The sequence below is a fragment of the Micromys minutus genome, assembly GCF_963924665.1.
Source record: "Micromys minutus genome assembly, chromosome: 1".
NCBI lineage: Eukaryota > Metazoa > Chordata > Mammalia > Rodentia > Muridae > Micromys > Micromys minutus.
Genome location: NC_137969.1, coordinates 116,856,728 through 116,874,404, shown reverse-complemented (window position 1 = coordinate 116,874,404; position 17,677 = coordinate 116,856,728). Strand labels below are relative to the sequence as shown.

The following is a 17,677-nucleotide window of genomic DNA, read 5'->3' as shown; positions in this document are numbered from 1 at the left end:
TTGAGACACACCAAATAAAGAGGGACTGGTGTGGACTGTTTCTTGCTCAGTGTCCTCCACTTTCTGCATTTTGCCCACGGTCAAAGGGCATTTGCAATGTGGTCTTAGAAGGCAGTTTAGCTTGGGTAGGATGCAGAGACTTCTGCCTCAGGGTAGAAAGGAAAGAATTATTCTTGGTGACTAATACATTTGGAATAGTTAAGATTAAGGGCAGGTGGTACCTGGTCAGGATGAGGTGAGACAGAAAACAGAAGGTGGCATGCTTGTTGTAACTACCTTTGAGTAAGAGGTTGAATGCCTGGTCCCTCTTCTAACTCTTATCACCGGGTGAGTCCTGTTTGCCTATTATTTAATCACTAAAATGATCAATTTAGATCAAGAAAACTAGTTCATCCCCAAGATGATATAAGGGAGCAGAAGCCTGGATCTCCAACATGCCTTTGTGAAAAAAGTGTTATAGAGTATTTATGGGATCAAGAAGTGGATAGTTGAGAAAGGAAAAGGGGATTACAAGCATGGTAGGCTAGGGTGCACTGTCTGCTGCCCATGAATGGGTATACTCACAGCTCTCCAAAGGATTCCTACAAGGAAATGACGGTGCCTTATTTTCCTGAAGGTGGAGTTTTGAGTCTAAATCTAAGGTCACTCATTAGGGAACTATGCAGATCTGAATAAAGGCTTGACATTTTTAACCTCTTTGAAGTAACTCATAGTCTTCTATTTCTTGGAAAACTAGTAAGCAGTTGGTACATGCCAGCAGAGCTCCTGTTAACAAAGCCTGTGGTTGTTTCGTGTCAATATGTGGCCTCAAAAAGTAAAGATCACACAACTGACTTGAAAGTAGAGGGCCCAAGGTCTGCCCATGTCTCCCCTGGCTTTCCTTGAGGGCCCCTTCATCTCTTGGGCTTTGCACACAGACAAATGCCTCATAGACAGCTTTCCCCTGTATGTAAAGCTGACCTAGGGATAAAGGATGAGAGTTAGAGCCTGAGAATAAATCTTAGTCCTCAGTTGCCCTTGGGTGTTTAGAAACTCAGGCTGATCTGTGACAGATGAATACAGTTTGCCTATCCTGTGATCCTTGATTTTCTTTTAGTTGAAGTAGTAGTAAGGATGCCCTATGTAAAATCTTTATATCAAAAGTAATTGAGGTAGTGAATGAAAAGTGTTTAGGAAAAAGTCTGACACACACTAACAGTGGAGTAGAGATTGATTGCCTATGTTGAAATATCCAAGAATTTTGCTAAAGCTGACAGCCATTTATCAACAATAAAGTTGTTGCAAAGTTGTATGCATGAAATTTGCATATCTTGGAGAGAGAAACAAAAACAATGGGAAAAAGAGTTGATATTCTAAAAGGACCCCTATGTAGGATTTGCTGGCTTATACCTGAAGTTAGTATCTAAGAACACAGTTTGTCATACCAACTGATGATTTGGCTTCCCTTACCCTCACCCCATCCCTGGTTTTTGTAGGACAGTATTGTATCATACCTTGATACTTGAGTTTTCCACTGGGATGACTCAGGATGCTTCAGTCTATTCATATGGGACACGGGATATAAACATCTAAAGTTATCAACGGATATAACTGGCTGTGATTGTACCAGGAGAAAATTTATCATTCATTGATCCTTTGTGAGGTTTACATACAAGGCAGACAGTAATGTCTGGTACAAAATAACTTAAAACATAGCATCTGTTTTTATTATGACTAAACATGGTGGTCAGTTTGACCACATCTAGTATCAATGAAAAGCTTATCAATTGAGAGATTTCCTTGATTGGATCATTTAAGGAAGGATGACCCCCCCCCCCCAAGTCTGGGCCAAAACTGCGGGTCTTAGCTCATATAAAAGGACATAGAAAAAGGGAGCTTTCTAATTTTGCCTGCTTTCCCTCACTCTCACTGGTAAGTCCATGTGTGCTGTTGCTGAGGCATTCCTTTACTGGGATTAGAACCTACTTCTAGATTCCAGTATAGACTGACATCCTGCCTATGGGATGAACAACTACTAGATTCTTAGCCTTTCTAGTAGGAGATAGTGATTGTAGGACAGGCCAGACATGGGTCTGTAAGCCACTTTAATAAATCATTTATATATAAATGATTTTTTTTCTACCAGTTCTGTTCCTCCAGAGAACTCTGACATGTAATTTCCTTGCCTCCATGTTGAATTGTGAAATAGACTCTTAGGAAACCTTCATTATCAGGAAACCATTTGTTATCAGTTTCTATTGTTAAACAATTATTGCTTGTCTGTTTGCTTATGTATTTTTTCTTGCTGTTATTTTATGGCTGATGGGAAATAGAGTTAGTATTGTCCCTTTGAGCTTGTCTTGACACACAGACATAAAAACGATCGAGGTGCATTGTGGTAAGTATTTGCCTCAGGAATGAGTCATAGGCACAGTGAAGGAAGAGGAAGCTTTGGAAAGATTGTCGGGGATTCTCAGGATTGAGCACTTACAACACAGAGGTTCGCAATGTGTGTCTCTAGCTAAGTTAGCTTCCTGTTTCCTGGGAGTTCCATTTGTTGTCACTGCTGCTGCCCAGTCGGTATTCCTGTTGTGCTTTCTCTGTGCAAACGTGAGCCTGTTTCTTTTCTGTCCTTCTTTGATAACTCATCTCTGTAGTCTCTACATGGTTCCTGGTTAGTGATCTAAGTTGACCAGATTTTAAAGGATGTCATCCTTGGTGCAGCCTTGGCTTCTTAGGTACATTATACATACTGCTTAATAGCATTTTAAAAAACTCTAGACAGGGTAATTGACCAAGAATTTGCAAAAATAATAAAAAGTAACTTTTCCATGAAAAACTTACATCATTGTAGTCTGATTCTAGGATGTCCCTCAAAGCTCATATATTAAAATATTGGTTCCCAGGTTAGTGCTATTGAATGTGGGGTAGATTTGGAAGGAAGATGGGTCACTGGACATATGCCCTTAAAGAGTATTTAGGCTCCTTCCTGTCTCTGAGCTCTATGATGTGAGTAGAGATCTCCATGATCTCTATCATGGTGTGCTGTTGTACCCCTAGTAAAAACATTGAGCCAGCCAACCTCACAAACTGAGTTACACCATCCTTTGAAAATACTGTGTTTGGAATCAGTTGAATTTCCCCCTAATTTTGGTGTAGATGATGTTATAACCATAGTCAAAGTAAGTATATTTTTTAATGAACATGTTTGCTGTTGGCCTTTTTTGTGATTTGGTCCATCTCCAACCCTGTCTTGAAGCTGCTGATAGGTGGTTCTGTTTAAACTTTTCTTTTCTAGCGTGTTCTGTCCCATTGTAGTGTTCTATTGTATAGATACACTTCAATCAGTTTACCCATTTTTGTGTGGGTGTACTTTAGGCTGCTCATTTAGAGAGGTCTTTTCAAATATGTTTGTCCCTTTTTGAAATAGGCAACCAGCTTTCTGATATAAAAGCATTCTGTAATAACTAAAAACAATCAAGTATGAAAAGGAGATTGAAGTTGATTCCATGGTTACATAAACCAAGTATTAAAATAAGTGTGCTTCTTCTGTATGGAATCTCATGCTTCATTAAAATAGAATCACCTTTTGAATGATTATTCTTGGAATTCTGTACTTTGTCCTTTGATTCTGTCAATTTTTCCTTACGTTTTTTGAAACTGGTGTTTGTCTATTTTTGCATCTGGCATGTTTTTGTTCATAGTGAACATGGCATAAATGTGTTCCCATTGTGAAAGATGAATTTTGTTAACTTTAACATGGCATTGTCGTCTCTTCATTCTGGTCACTTCCTTATTAGTGGGCTGTTTATACTTGTGTCCTTGGGTACTTCTTTAGTGTGTCCCTTGAGTGAGTTCATATAAATAGAACCTGTGGCTTTTTCAGCCTCCAATGGGTGAGTTAAACACATGCCAAGAAAAAAACACTGTGGTAGGGTTTGTATTCCAACCATGCTCATGGGTGACACCTCACAAGGTCAGTTACTTACTCTACACTTAACATGATGAGAGAGTTTTGTGCAGTGTTACTTTAGTTCACTTTTTCTTGTCACCAATATGGCTAAACATGTTTCCAGTATTTTTTTTCACCATATTTTCTGATGTCACTTTTTTTTCTTATAAAGGACAACATTTAATTGGGGCAGGCTCATGTGTACAGAGATTCAGTCCATTATCAAGGCAGGAGCATGGCAACATCTAGTCAGGCTTGATGCAGGAGGAGCTGGGAGTTCTACATCCTCATCTGAAGGCGGCTAGTGGAGGACTGACTTCCAGGCAGCTAGGGTGAGGGTCTTAAGCCCATGCCTACAGTGACAAACCTACTCCAATGTGGCTATACCTCCTAATAGTGCCACTCCCTGGGCCGAGCATAAACAAGCCATCACACTTCTCTCCCTGCCCCCCATAGGCTTGTTCAAACACATGAATCTATGGGTGCCATACCTAATCATACCATAATGCAAAATACATTTTGGTGTACTTCAAAAGTCCCCATAATTTATAGCAGTCTCAACATTATCAGTCCAAAATTCAAGGTCTCTTTTGAGATTTATTTAATCACTTAACTGTAGTCTCCAAAGCAATACAGGAGACCGGCTGGACAAAGTCTAAACTGAATCTCTATGTCTGATGTCAAAGTGATTTTCAGATCTCCAACTCCTTTTCATCTTTATTGATTGCAACGAACTTCTTTCTCCTGGGGTGGGTTAATTTCTTGTTAGCAGTTTTCCTCAGCAGACAGCCCATGGATCTGGCATCTCTCTCAAACATCTTCAGGTCTTCAAGGCAACTTCAGTGTTACAGCTTCTTGTTCCAATGTCTGGAATCCACGCATGATCTTCTGGGCTGGCATCACTTTGCCAACTCTGCTCTCTGTAGCACTCTGAGCTCAGGTTGACTCCACTGCTGCTGCTGTTCTTGGTAGTCATCCTATGGTATTGGGGTCTTCTGCTGTAACAAGGCTTCACCAATAGCCTCTCATAGGTTCTCTTCATGGTGCCAAGCCTCAAATCTTTTGCATGACCCCTTCAATCCTGGGCAGTTAACTGTAACTGAGGCTGCACCTTCACCAATGGCCTTCCATGGCCTCTCACAGTGCCAAGCCTCAGATGCTCTTCATAACCCCTCCATGCCCTCAAAACCAGTACCGCTTGGGTGATTCTTACACATTACCAAGTAGAGCTGCAGCACCCTTTACAACCATGGCCATTTCTGGAACACAGCCTCTTTGTGCTCTCAGAAAATACTTCCCCAAGGATTTCACCTCAGTAATGCTAGTCTCTTCTTAATCATCATTAATTTCTTAGCTCCAGCTAACCAGCATCAGTTGTTCCAGTAGTTGGTTCTGTTCTTGACTCTAAAACCAGAGCCATGTGACAGAAGCTGCAGTGTTCTGCTGCTTTCTGGGAATGGAACGTGGCCACCTTGTTATATTACATTATCAGTAGCTTCCTCTTTTAGAACTCCTTCACTGTCTAAGCGCAGCTGTCCTGGATCTTGCTCTATAGATTGATCTTGTACTGAGATCTGCATGCCTCTCTGTCTCTCCTATAATGCTGGGATTAAAGGTGTGTATCACTATGTCTGGATCTAAATTTAGCTGGATAGGGTCTTGCCCCCAAAATCCCTTAATCTGTCATCTCCTAGAGCTTAGGATTCAGTTCCGTCTTACTTCCTGGTGCTTCTTTAACACTCAAACCATATATTTTATATTTTTTCTTTCTCAGCTTGCTATGCTTGTTTAAAATGCTCTTCATGAGACTTAACGAGAGAACAAAGTCTATGATGGGCATTTCTGAGACTTCCTTAATGCAATTTATCTGATTCTCTTCACCTTAGCCCTAGGCAGACTCTTCCAACAAAAAGGGCAAAAAGTAGTCACATTCTTTACCAAAATACTATAAAAACAAGTGTCTAGGTCACATACAGAAGTGTTTTTCCACTGAAACCTTTTGGGACTAGCCTGCATCTTTAAATTACTCACATCAACAAAGTCTTACATATTCCTATTAGGATACCCCATTAAGCCCCACTTAAAACATTTCATGGCTTTCCAAATCCAAAGTCTTCCAAACAAAAACACTGTCAGGCCTATCACAGCAGTACCCTGGTCCCTAGTACTAACTTCTGTCTTGGTTAGGGTTTTACTGCTGTGAACAGACACTATGACCAAGGCAAGTCTTATAAAGGACAACATTTAATTGGGGCTGGCTTAACAGGTTCAGAAGTTCAATTATCATTAAGGCAGAAACTTGGCAACATCTAGGCAGACATGGTGCAGGAAGAGCTGAAAGTTCTACATCTTCATCTGAAGATTGCTAGTGGAAGACTCCTGATGTCACTTTTAAATGACATCCTTTTGGATGCTAGGACATCTTCATGCTTTCTTTTTATTTTCTCTTCTAGGGTTAAACTTTTATTTTTTTCCTCACTGGAGCATTTGCCTGTCCTTTCATTCTTGTGAGATATACATCTTTATATGAGATCATTCTTTCTTGAAGCTTATTTATATTAGAATATTGTATACCCCTCTTCCTCAATTACCTTTTTATTGCTGTATTTACATTTATCCAACTTGGCTTCATTGAAAACTTCAAAATTCACTGTACACTTCGTTCTTTTTATTTTTTCCCCCTTGGTGTGGAAATTTTCCTTAGGTGTTTCATGTAGGCTGTGTCTGCTAAGGATCAACTCCTTAGATTTGCTTTATCTTACGTTTTTTTCTTCCCTCCTTATCATGAAGGATATTTTTGTTGAATGTAGAATTGTGGACTAATGACTGTTTTCCTTTTCTTAGCATTTAAAACAGTTGTTGTCTTTTGCCTGTGGTTAAATGAAAAAAAAAACATCATAATTTCAGTTGCCTAATAATTGCTCATCTATCTATATACAGTATTTTCATGTGTTTATTTATTTATTTATTTGCTACTTTCAGGATTTTTTTTCCATTCTTGGTTTTTAGAAATGTGATTTTTATATTTTCAGCTGTGGTTTTCTTTGATTTTTATTTAACTCTTTGGTTTTTTTCCTTTTTCTGTCTTTACCCCCACAGAGACTCTGTGATTCTGCTTGTCTTTTATTATTTTTTTTAAAAAAACAACTTTTTATATTCATGTCTTGCTTGCATGTGTGTCATTGTGTCAGTTGTCTGCCTGGTACCTGTGGAGGCCAGACGAGGGTGTCAGATTCCCTGGGAATAGAATTATAAGATGCTTGAGAGCCATCCATTCTTTGGGTGCTGGGAATCAAATATTTAACCTCTGGCTCTCCCTCCTCTCCCCATCTCTCACCTCCTCTTCCTCACTCTCTTTCCCTCCTCTGCCTCTCTCCTTTTCCCTCCTCTTCCTTCTCCTCTCCTCTCTTTCCCTCGCACTTTTCTCCTCTTCTCTGTTCTCTTCCCTCTACCTTCCTTCAGGTCTCCTTTCCTCTGTGACAATATCTTCATTTCTTCCCTCCTCACCTTCTCCCTGCTAACAAGCACTAGTCTGCCTTTTGTTCTACCTTGAATTTCATTAGAGTTGTGCACAATGTGTTAACCTGCTTCTGCAATTTTACCAATGGAGTAATACTGCATATTACTGTGTGCAACATCATGAAGTCCAACATTGTTTAGTTTCAGTGTATTTGTTTTCTGCCATGTAAACTCACTTGGGTGTGTCTGCCATAGTTTTTCTCTTCTTAAAGCATACCTGATTACATACAGGTTTGGTTGCTCATGCTGAATGTTCTTATGCCTACAGGTATGTACATGCCAGGGTTTTAATTGGACAGTCCATTTTCATGGGAATCTTCAGGGCTTTTCTTGTGTGCGATAAGGAGTCACCAAATTGGTTGCTTAAGTGCTTTGCCTGTTTTGCATTGCCTGGAGACTTAAACTGAAATCTCTCTTTGTTTACAATCCCTTCAATACTTGACCTTGATCTGGTTCACCTGTCTGGGAATGATACTGTGGCTTTCATTTACCTGATTCATATTGTGGCTGAACACATTCTTATATGTTTGTTTGACATTTATAGTTTTTCTTTTCATTTCAACTGGGTTTATATTCCCATTTCTGTTTCTTAACTGATTGGTAGGCTTCTTACATTTATATCAGATATTATTCACTTGTTATTTTTATGTGTTGTAATTTCACAGGTTTGTGGCTTTCCTTTCGTTTTGTTGCAGTTCATAAAAGTAATATATATGTATGTGTACGTATGTGTGTATATATATATGAGAAATATATATAATTCTTCCCCGAGTAGCTTCAGTTTTCTTTATATCACACCATTCTCTTGAAGAAAGTCCCTTTTCCAGGAAAAATGAGTGGGTGGAAAGTGACAAGCCCCATGAAGATTACCCTCTGCTTGGCACGCTTGGTCCTAGTGCTTTGTGTCTCTCCTTTATTGTCATATTATATTCTCAACATGGGGATTCTAAATTTTTAATCTTCCCTGGCATCCTCCTCTGTCTCCTACTGTTCTGTCAGATTTGGTCCCACCCTCTGTGACAGTTTCTCATAGCTGGGAAGGCAAGTTTTAGGGTATGCTTGATTAAGAAATGTCCCTTGGAGCTTGCCTGGGGTTTCCATTCTGCTCTTTGCAGGGAATTGGATGTGTTTCCTAGTGGAGGTTTTAGTTCTCCCTAATCCTGCTTCTAATCCTGTCACCCTCCAGTGTTTCTCTTGCTAGTGTAAAGTGAAGGCTCCACCCCTGCCTTCAGACTGGGGCATGTGCTTGCTCCTGGGAGCATTTTGCAGTTGTGCAGTGTGCTGCAAGCCTAATGTGGCCAGCTGGGTTTCTACCCAGTGCATCCCGTGGATGTGGAAACCCGTGCAGGTGTCTTATTTTCCCCTAAAGCTGATACATTTGTGGTATAAAATAATTGCTACTCCATTCTCTACTTATTTCCCATCTTTGTGATCAAGCTGAGGAAGTTGACTGGGGAGAATCCAGGTAGAAAGTAATAAATTTGGCCAGTTTATATTGCTCCAAGTTGTAATTTCATTCAGGGGTCTGCCCCTGCTTGTGTGCACTCACATTGCCCCAGAGCTTAGAAGCATTTTCTTCTGTGGAAAGAGCAGGTTTCTCTGCAGTACTGATTTGGTGCTTGCCCTCTTGACTGCTTTGGCCAATGGGACATTAGCAGATGTGGTTGGAAGACTGGCTTGAAATGTATACCCTAGTGTCTGACTTCCATGGTAATATTGAGTGTCCCCTCTGTAGTCTGCTGCTCTCAAAACAGGGAGATGCTCTTAGAGTTCTTTTTGTCCCGCTGCAGTGGTTGCTATATGCCCAAGACTTTGGTTTGTTGTCCATCTGCCATTACTGAGTCACAGATGCACTTAGTGGTTGTATTGTGTGCTCATTTTTCACCAACTGAGGTCTTGAGATCGTCTCCCTCAATTTCATTTCAGAGTCATCAGAACTCATTCTTTTCTTTCAGGCATTTCTACTCTACTTCCTTCTGTAGCTTAGTTAATAAGATGATTTAAAAAAAGAGGGAGTTTTTCCATGTCCTTCCCACTGTCCAGAAGCCACTACATATGATGTCTGTTTGAAGTGCAGTTGTGGGTTCTGTGATCCAGACAGGAGTTAGAAGTGTGGTTTATCTGGAAAGTTGTCTCCTCAGGCTTTGTTACACGCTACTAACACATATAGGATTGTGTGTATATGTGCATGTGTTAGTATTTGGATACGTGTCCAGAGTCTCTAGGACCAGGACACAATTAGGAGGTGGTGGGACTTGGAAGAGATGCACTCTAGTGAGGCTTTCTGGTCACTGTGGACATGCCTTTGGAGAGGACGGTGGTGCCCTAATGCTGCCTTTGCCAAGTGATCTCACCACCAACCCAAGAACTGGGGCCAACCAGACATGACTTCAAACTGCCAAACTCTCTTTCAATTAAGTTTCAGGTGTTTGAATTTAACGCACAAGAGCAACAAATCATTACAATAGTTGCTTCTGAGTTTGGGGAGTTTTTTGCTTTTCATTATTGCAGAGTTTCATGGCAGTGCTGAAACACGGTACCTGTACACCTTTGATAGTGATGGGTGGGGTGCCCCCACCTCTGCCTCGGTTTCATGGAAGCAGAATAGTGGGAAGAAAGAGGACTTGTTTTTTCAAGCTCATCATTTGTGTATTTCGTCCTTAGCTGCTCTGTGACGTCCTGGCTAATGAGATGGTTACTGGAAACACAAAGGCCTTGGTATCAGGACCTGCCTTTGGTCAGATCTATTGCTTGTTGGGCTGCAGGTCTCTGGCAAGTCATAAAAGTTTCAGTTTCTTCCCTGAGAAATGAGAGGTCTAAGACATGTCTAAGTGTCCTTTAGGCTCTCCAATTCTAGAGTATGATCTTCTAAACAACCCAGAATTTAAAAATGTAACCTGGATTCAGATTCTGTTCGATAGAACCATGGGGAAAATTGTAGGCCAGATAGATTTTGTTATGTAAGGTTGGTTAAAAAGGTTTCATTTTCCCCTTAAAAGAAATATGCAGAGACAAAACAAAAAACTAGAAATCTCATATAGTTGAATTGTATGTAAAGTATTTATGGAGCCTTCTTTATGGTATCTCAGCAGTTCTGCAGGCGCTGTGATGTGCTCCCAGTGGCTAAATTTTATTTTCTCCTCTGCAAAAAGGCAATTTGGAGTTTTAGAAATTATTTATGGTACTGTGAGGATAAACACAATCTACTAGGATATTTTCTTGTGTCTTGTTTTTTTTAAGGCTCATTTCTGCACTTTAGGCTAGAATCAATGGTATCATGAAATGGCCATGTTATGCTTCAGGGTGGAAAATAGAGTATTATCATCAAGTATAATTTTTGCTATGTTTTAAAATCAAGGTTTTTAATTGACATTTTAGGATTTGGATGTTATTAGGTATTTCTACTCACACACAGTGTGGTTGATTGCTTCTCAGTGTGGGAATTGATGAGTTCAAAACATGTACTTTGGTATTGGACGTCCAAATTAGAAAGAGGCAGCTCTAAATGAAAGGTGAGTAATTAGTGGTTCTCGGGCTTACTAGCTGAGGAAACCCCTGTAACAACTTTCCCTCATATAACCAGCCCCCCTTTCCTCCCCAAACCAAAAACAAAAACCATTTTATGGAGTGCATCCTCACTGATGGAGACTTAATGCCCTTGCATTGGTCCCAAGGTTGACAGTAAACTGAAGGAGGATAGAAGTTCACTCTGGGAAAGGAGTGATAACTGAGATGCTCTAAACTTTACCAATAGGAGGGGGTTTTAGCACAAAGGAAGTGTCTGATGTAAACACAATACCTGTTTGGCAGGTTGGACTTGGTACCTGTAGAAGTACATACAGCCTTTGGGCTTCAAAAGCTCTTTTTAAAGAGCTTAACTGCTGTGAGCAGTCACCATGACTAAGGCAACTCTTAAAAGGACAACATTTAATTATGGCTGGCTCACAGGTTCAGAGGTTCAGCCCCTTATCACCAAGGTGGGAGCATGGCAGCATCTAAGCAGGCATGGTACAGAAGGAGCTGGAAGTTTTACATCTTGTTCCAAAGGCAAAGAAAACTGGCCTCCAGGGAGCTAGGAAGAGGTATTAAAGCCCAAACCCACAGTGGCACACCTACTTCAACAAGGCCTTCAAATAGTGCCACTCATTGTGACAGGCACTTTCAAGCTACCACACAAGGCATCAGGAAAAGTTCTTAAAATCTGTTACCTGTGTTTTGAAGCTTTTGAGGATTAGAACCCCTTCTCCATTGCCTTCTCTTTATCTAGCCTTCTAGTAAGGGTCTGTGTGTCAGTCCCTGTGCTAGGTACTGGACACAGGGAGGTGGCATTTGCCTTTGAGGTACATGTAGTATGAGAGAGGAAGCCACTGTGTCCATGGTCCTGTGGAATAGTTGAGACAGACTCATCTAAGTTCTACATCTATTCTCCCTTATTCTGCTTCACAAGTCACCGGAATATAATAATGAACAGATCATCTTTGTCATTGCTGAGGCATTGTTTTTAGAGGAAGAATTCATCAGAGACCAAGTCCCACCTGAGCTTTCTGCAGCAGCCTGAAGTTCATATTCCAGAGAAAATTCTGCTGAATCACATTGCCTATAAGCTGCATAAAACCTGGGTGTATGGTGACTGAAACACACGTGGTCCAGTTGGTTACTCCAGTTTTCAGATTGTTATTCTGGCTTTCCTTGGACAAACTGACCTGGGTATGTCTGCTATTCCTGGAAGGTTGCTGGTAGATTCATGAGTGCACTGGTCAGATAGCGCACATGCCCTTACCTGACCTGAACATGTCTGTGTGCAGCTCCATTTCTTTGAGTACTAGACTTTTTCATTGCATAATTGAATTAAAATCAGCCTTGCTTGCCTGTGGTCATTTATCTGAGTTGAGTGGTGAAGAGGCTGTGTGCTGAACTCCTTGTTAGTATCACTTTCTACAGCAGTGTCTTGGCACATTGGCAGATACCATGCAGGAGGATCTGTAGTGGGCACCTGAGTTTCCAGGAGACATCCCATCATTTTGCATGGCTGCCATGGGTGAAACCCAGAGAGATACATCCCCAGAGATTTCATCCTAGGACTTCTTCTTGTTGCTCATGTGACTTCTCATGTTTGTTATTCCTGTATTCCTAATTTTTCTGGCATGGGGTGATGGGCAAAGAAAGATCCTTTCTGCCTGTCATCTTTTATGATTGATTCCTGGCTTATTAGCCCAACCTGTTGGGCAAATTTCCCGAATATCAACATGAAGATGAACTTTCATGACATAATGATGTTTAGATGATTTTATAATTCTTGATAATGATTTTATATAATTTATGATTTGATTTAAATAATTTTAAGAAGTTAAGATAGTTGATAGAAAGTTTAAAATTAGAATTAAAAATAGAATGTGCCTCCTCCTACAAAATAGCAAAAGTTGAATAGTGTTAAAAAGGAGTTCAATGAGCTTTCATGAACTACAAACATGTAAACTGCACTAGGAAGAAAATTAGGCTCTGATCAGTTTAATTCTAGGCCAGGTCCAGGAATAAGGCCACAGGTGTGCACCCTGATAAAGGAAGGCTCTGGACAAGGAGTGGGTAATTTTATTACATAAAAACTATTGCTTTGAGATTATAATGAGCTCATGGAATGAAAGATAGATAAAACTACTATTTTGATGTTATAATCAGCAATCACATGTAAATGTATTCTTGTGTAACATTTCATCTGTTTTTAAATGAATGGTCTTAATGGGTTTAAAAAGGATAAGAGAAAAATAAAGTTGTTAGAGCTTTGCTTTGTCTACCAACTATGTGTTTATAAATGTGTGTAAAATGGTTAGAGCTTTGCTCTAGCCACCAAATATATGTGTATATGTATATATGTAAGTTAATTGGAGCTTTTCTCCACCCACCAAATCTGTATCTGCCTGTCTGTCTGTATATATGTATATGTGTGGGTGTGTGTGGGTGAGATGGGTAGAACCTGCTTTGCTTCAGTGCCTGTGAGCATGCATTTTCTCCTTTTCTCTAATTCTGCCACCATGAGCAGCTCCGCTCGCCCTTATCCTTGGCAGCTCTCCACTACTATCAGTAGCAGCCTAAGCTGGTTGCCACCAGTACTGGTCTCCTTCTTTCTTTTTTCCAGGTGGCTGGAGAGGTTTGTGCTGGTGCAGTTCGTACCAGGCTCCCCCTACCCCTTGCTCCTAATTGCCTGCCGCTATTAATTGTGGGGTGGGGCAGAGGGGTCAGTTGTAATCAGCACTGACCCCAGTTACCAACTCCACACTTGCTTCCTTCCTCAGTTTACTCTGTTGTGTCAAAGCTTGCCTTTGGCAGTTCATGGCACAACAGAGAGCCATCCCATGCCTTTTGGCAACATCTTCAGTGATTTATCGGTGCAGTTTCTTGAGCTCTTCTACATTGTTCGTTTGTCTTCATCTTCCTTTATGCAAGGATTTAGGAAAGATTTTACTTCACTGATGTTGAATATAGTGTTTTGATCCAATTGCAAGTGCTGTAATAACCTCAAGGCTTTCTAGGCCATAGCTCACCTCTACATGTATAAGTAGTTTGCTTACATTCTGAGATTTTTTTGTGTATTTCCAAGAAGAGTTTGTATTAATTTGCATATAAAGTCTTATATTTTCATCTCATTTTTATCCTGCCACTTCAGGTATAAGGAAATAAATGAAAAAGTCATCAAATGTTGACTTCCAAGGCTTTATTACCTCAGACAGCTTCATTATATTTGTAAAACTCTCATGTGCTCTGAAGGAATTAATCTAGCCTTGCTTGCAATCTGTATATGTTTACATAGAATGAACAAACATTGCATTATGTTTCATGAAAATTCAATTATTCCTGTCTTCAAGAAACATGTTCTACTTAGTATTTAATTCTCAAGTAAGTCAATGTGAAGGTTCTTGAACTGTCATAAGGATTGGAAGTTTGAGCAGATTGCTTGCTGTTTATAATTCATGGAGAAATGGCTAATTGCAGTTTCATTGGGAATCCTAATTCGTACCCAGAGTTATGGGACATTTGTCTCAATAGCACTGGGCTGGTATAAAATCCTCTTAGATTTTCCTTAAAACTAATAGATAGTTAAGGATTCAGCTTGCATAATCATTGCTTTAGTTTGGAATCCGCTATTCTTTTTTTTTTTTCATTTGTTGTGTGGACAAAGCATTGTGGGATTTGCAATTAGAAGTCAACGATGGGCTTAGCTGTCTCTTTGGGTGGTTAGACCTGACTTAGGCAAAAAGGAACTTTAAATGCTGCTTTACTTCTAAAACACTTCCAGGACCCTGTGCAGCTGGACTCCTGCTGATATTATTGCCATAAAGTAATTATTTTGAGAACATTTTTGTCATGTGGCACCTCCAGATCTTTTATAGTTATTTCATGACTATTTTGCATTTTCCTTCTACAAAGCTCCAAGCTCTATAGAGGTAGGAACTATGCTTAATTCATAATATTAAAATATTAAGTATTAAATTTGTAATTAAAATTTTTGAATAAAAATGTGTTTGTTTTGAGGTTCAGAAACTGGGATGGGTGTGGTTGGGCCGCATACTAGATGAGGGACATGTGTTGGGCTGTAGATACAAGTTGGTTAGAGTCTTTGAGGAAAAATCTAGGCTTGGTGCTGGAGCAGGAGGTGAGAATACACTGGGAGATGCTCTGCGTCTGGTGGTAACGAAACCAGGTTTTAAGGTTTGGAATGAGCCACTGCTGGAGGGTTTTTAAGAAAGAAATTGTGGCAAAATAGAATGGTCCTTCCTCCAGAGTTTCTGCCTATCTCACTTTCTGTTCTGCTTCCTTTCCATCTTTCTTTTCTGTTTTTGAGATAGGTTCTCTTATAGTTCAGATTAGCTGCAACTTTGCTACAGTTTTCACAGTGACTTGGTCTTATGATCATCCTGATCGGCCTTTGTAGTTCATATACACTGCCGTGGACCAGCACACTGGACTCTCCCCTCTTATTGATGCCTGTAGCTGCACTGTGCCCAGAGAGCTTGTAAGTATGCAGCACACCTGCCTCTCCACACATCCCAGCAGGCCCCTGGGCATTCTAGTGTTTGCTTGTCAAACTGTGCTGGTTTGTTTGTTGTTTTGCTTTTGCATTATTCTCAAATATTTAAGAGAAGAGACCAAGCTTTTCTGTTTCCCTGTCACCAGGGCTTCACACATGCCTAACCTTTAGTAGATTCTCAGTAGATATTTATTGAGTGAGTGGATGGATGGATACATTTGGCACAGAGCTCCATTTGTGGACTGAAAGGCAGATTGTACAGAGCAGAACTGGGAGATGGAGATTGCTCAGAGCATCCACAATAGCTGAAGAGAGAAAGGATGAGAGCTTGAATTACAGCCCCAGCGATGGAAACTCAAAGTGGGAATGGATTCTGGGGAGCCGGGGAAGGAGAAGGGACAAGGCAGTGAGCAGATGTGACAGGCTGAGGAAGGATGAGCAGTGGGAGACAGACCCCTGATACTCTTTGATCATTTCATTCCCTGGGTGCTCTCTTGGGAGCCACAGGGAGCCACTCCCTATATTCTGATTAGAAACCGGCCTAAATGTGGATTAATTGCCTGGGTTTTTAAGCAACCTCCAAAGACTGCGCTGTTGAGTAAATTGTGGGACTCTAAGGCATCCTTTGCTTAAATGTTATTTACTGATTTCTTTATTCACAAGTTCATGCATTATGGCTATGATGCAGTGGCATCTACTGATACAGACATATCTGTGTGAAATGAAAAGCAGAAGTTGAGGGGGATAGATATGTTTGCATCGAAGAGACACATTTCTTTGTGTTGCTACAGAGAGACATATTTGCCTCTCAGCTCCCCATGGTAAGGAGAAAGGGGAAGCAACTTATTAATACTACCTATAGCACCTGCAAGATAAAAATTCTTTCAGGGAAGACAGCATTCTTGACATACAAAGCTCAGGAAAATTTCCCCCATCTCTGTAAGACAGAACATCTTATAATACAACTGATGTGCCATTCAAAACGTTCTTCCCAACACTCCTGGAACTTCTTACTGGAGTGATAGGATTTGATTTTCTCTGTGTGACACATGATGAAACTAATTGTGAACTATCTCTACAGCTCACATCTGCAAATCTTTGTTGCTTGTCTGTTACCTCAGTCAGTCAATTCTTGGTGAGGCTCCTGTGTGGCAGGTTGCCAGGTGCCTCACAGAGCCAAGGTGTGTAAGCTTTTCCAGAGGAGCCCAAGAGTCCTAGTGGCCGATCAGGCATTTCAGGCATGATAATATAGAAAGTAGATGTTTAATTTGCAAATTGAGTAATAACACACACATACATGCATATCTTATTACTTACACATTAGTAATGTAACTTATTAGTTATGTGGGAAGCTCCAGATTGTTCTGGTCACATACGTAGATTTAGCTTGGGTCAGTCCCATTTGGAATTAATGCATGTTTTCTTTTGTTCCGTGGACTTAAGGACATGATTTTTTGTTGTCTAAGCCGTCAACTAAACCTCAAATGCTGATTAACCTTGCTTCGTTTCCAGCTGTCCACCCCGTTGTACAACTCTAAATGGTTGTTTTTCAGGGGATGATTTTGTGATGGTGATGTGCTGTGTATGATGTCTGCATTCTTTCTTCTTGCAGGTCCTTGTCAGTGCTCCAGTCTGTGGTCCTCTGGCCTGACTGTCACAGTGCCTCACGAGACCACGATCCCCTTGGCATGTGGAGTTTCCCTGCACAGCATTTTTGTTAGGCCTTCTTTCTGCTAGGGTGGCAGGTGGGCAGTCAGAGGAGCCTGTGTGTGCCCACCATTCTGCCTCCCTCTCCTCTGTGTGAGCATCACTGCTGAACTGCAGTGAGAGTCTGACTCTAGCCTTCTCTGATGCTGGAGTGCTACCGGGCAAGGGTCTTGGCAATGTTTCTCTTGGCCCTTCCCCACAGTGTCCACAGTGCATGGTGCAGACACAGGTGTTACAGGTCTTATTCATAAACTATCTTCCCCTCCCTGTCATCTCCATCCTCATTCAGGACTGTCTTGGGAACTGCGTATTTGTTACTTGGTCCTTACCCCGCAGATGGTTACCAAGCCCCTTTTTGATTTTTAAATCTTTGCAGAAGATTCCAAAAAGCTACTCCAAAGATGACACAAACCTCTATTTATTGCCTTTCAAAATATATACACTACTAGTGCCAAGGGAGAATTTTTGAAGCTTGGGTATGTGTTAGTCTCCAGGGA

General features: G+C 40.7%; 1 protein-coding gene across 3 annotated transcripts in view; it reads left to right on the top strand.

Annotated features, from left to right (window-relative positions):
• Window positions 1-17,677, top strand: part of FARS2 (phenylalanyl-tRNA synthetase 2, mitochondrial) — a 362,538-nt gene that overhangs the window by 97,027 nt on the left and 247,834 nt on the right. The gene's annotated exons all lie outside the window — the stretch shown is intronic.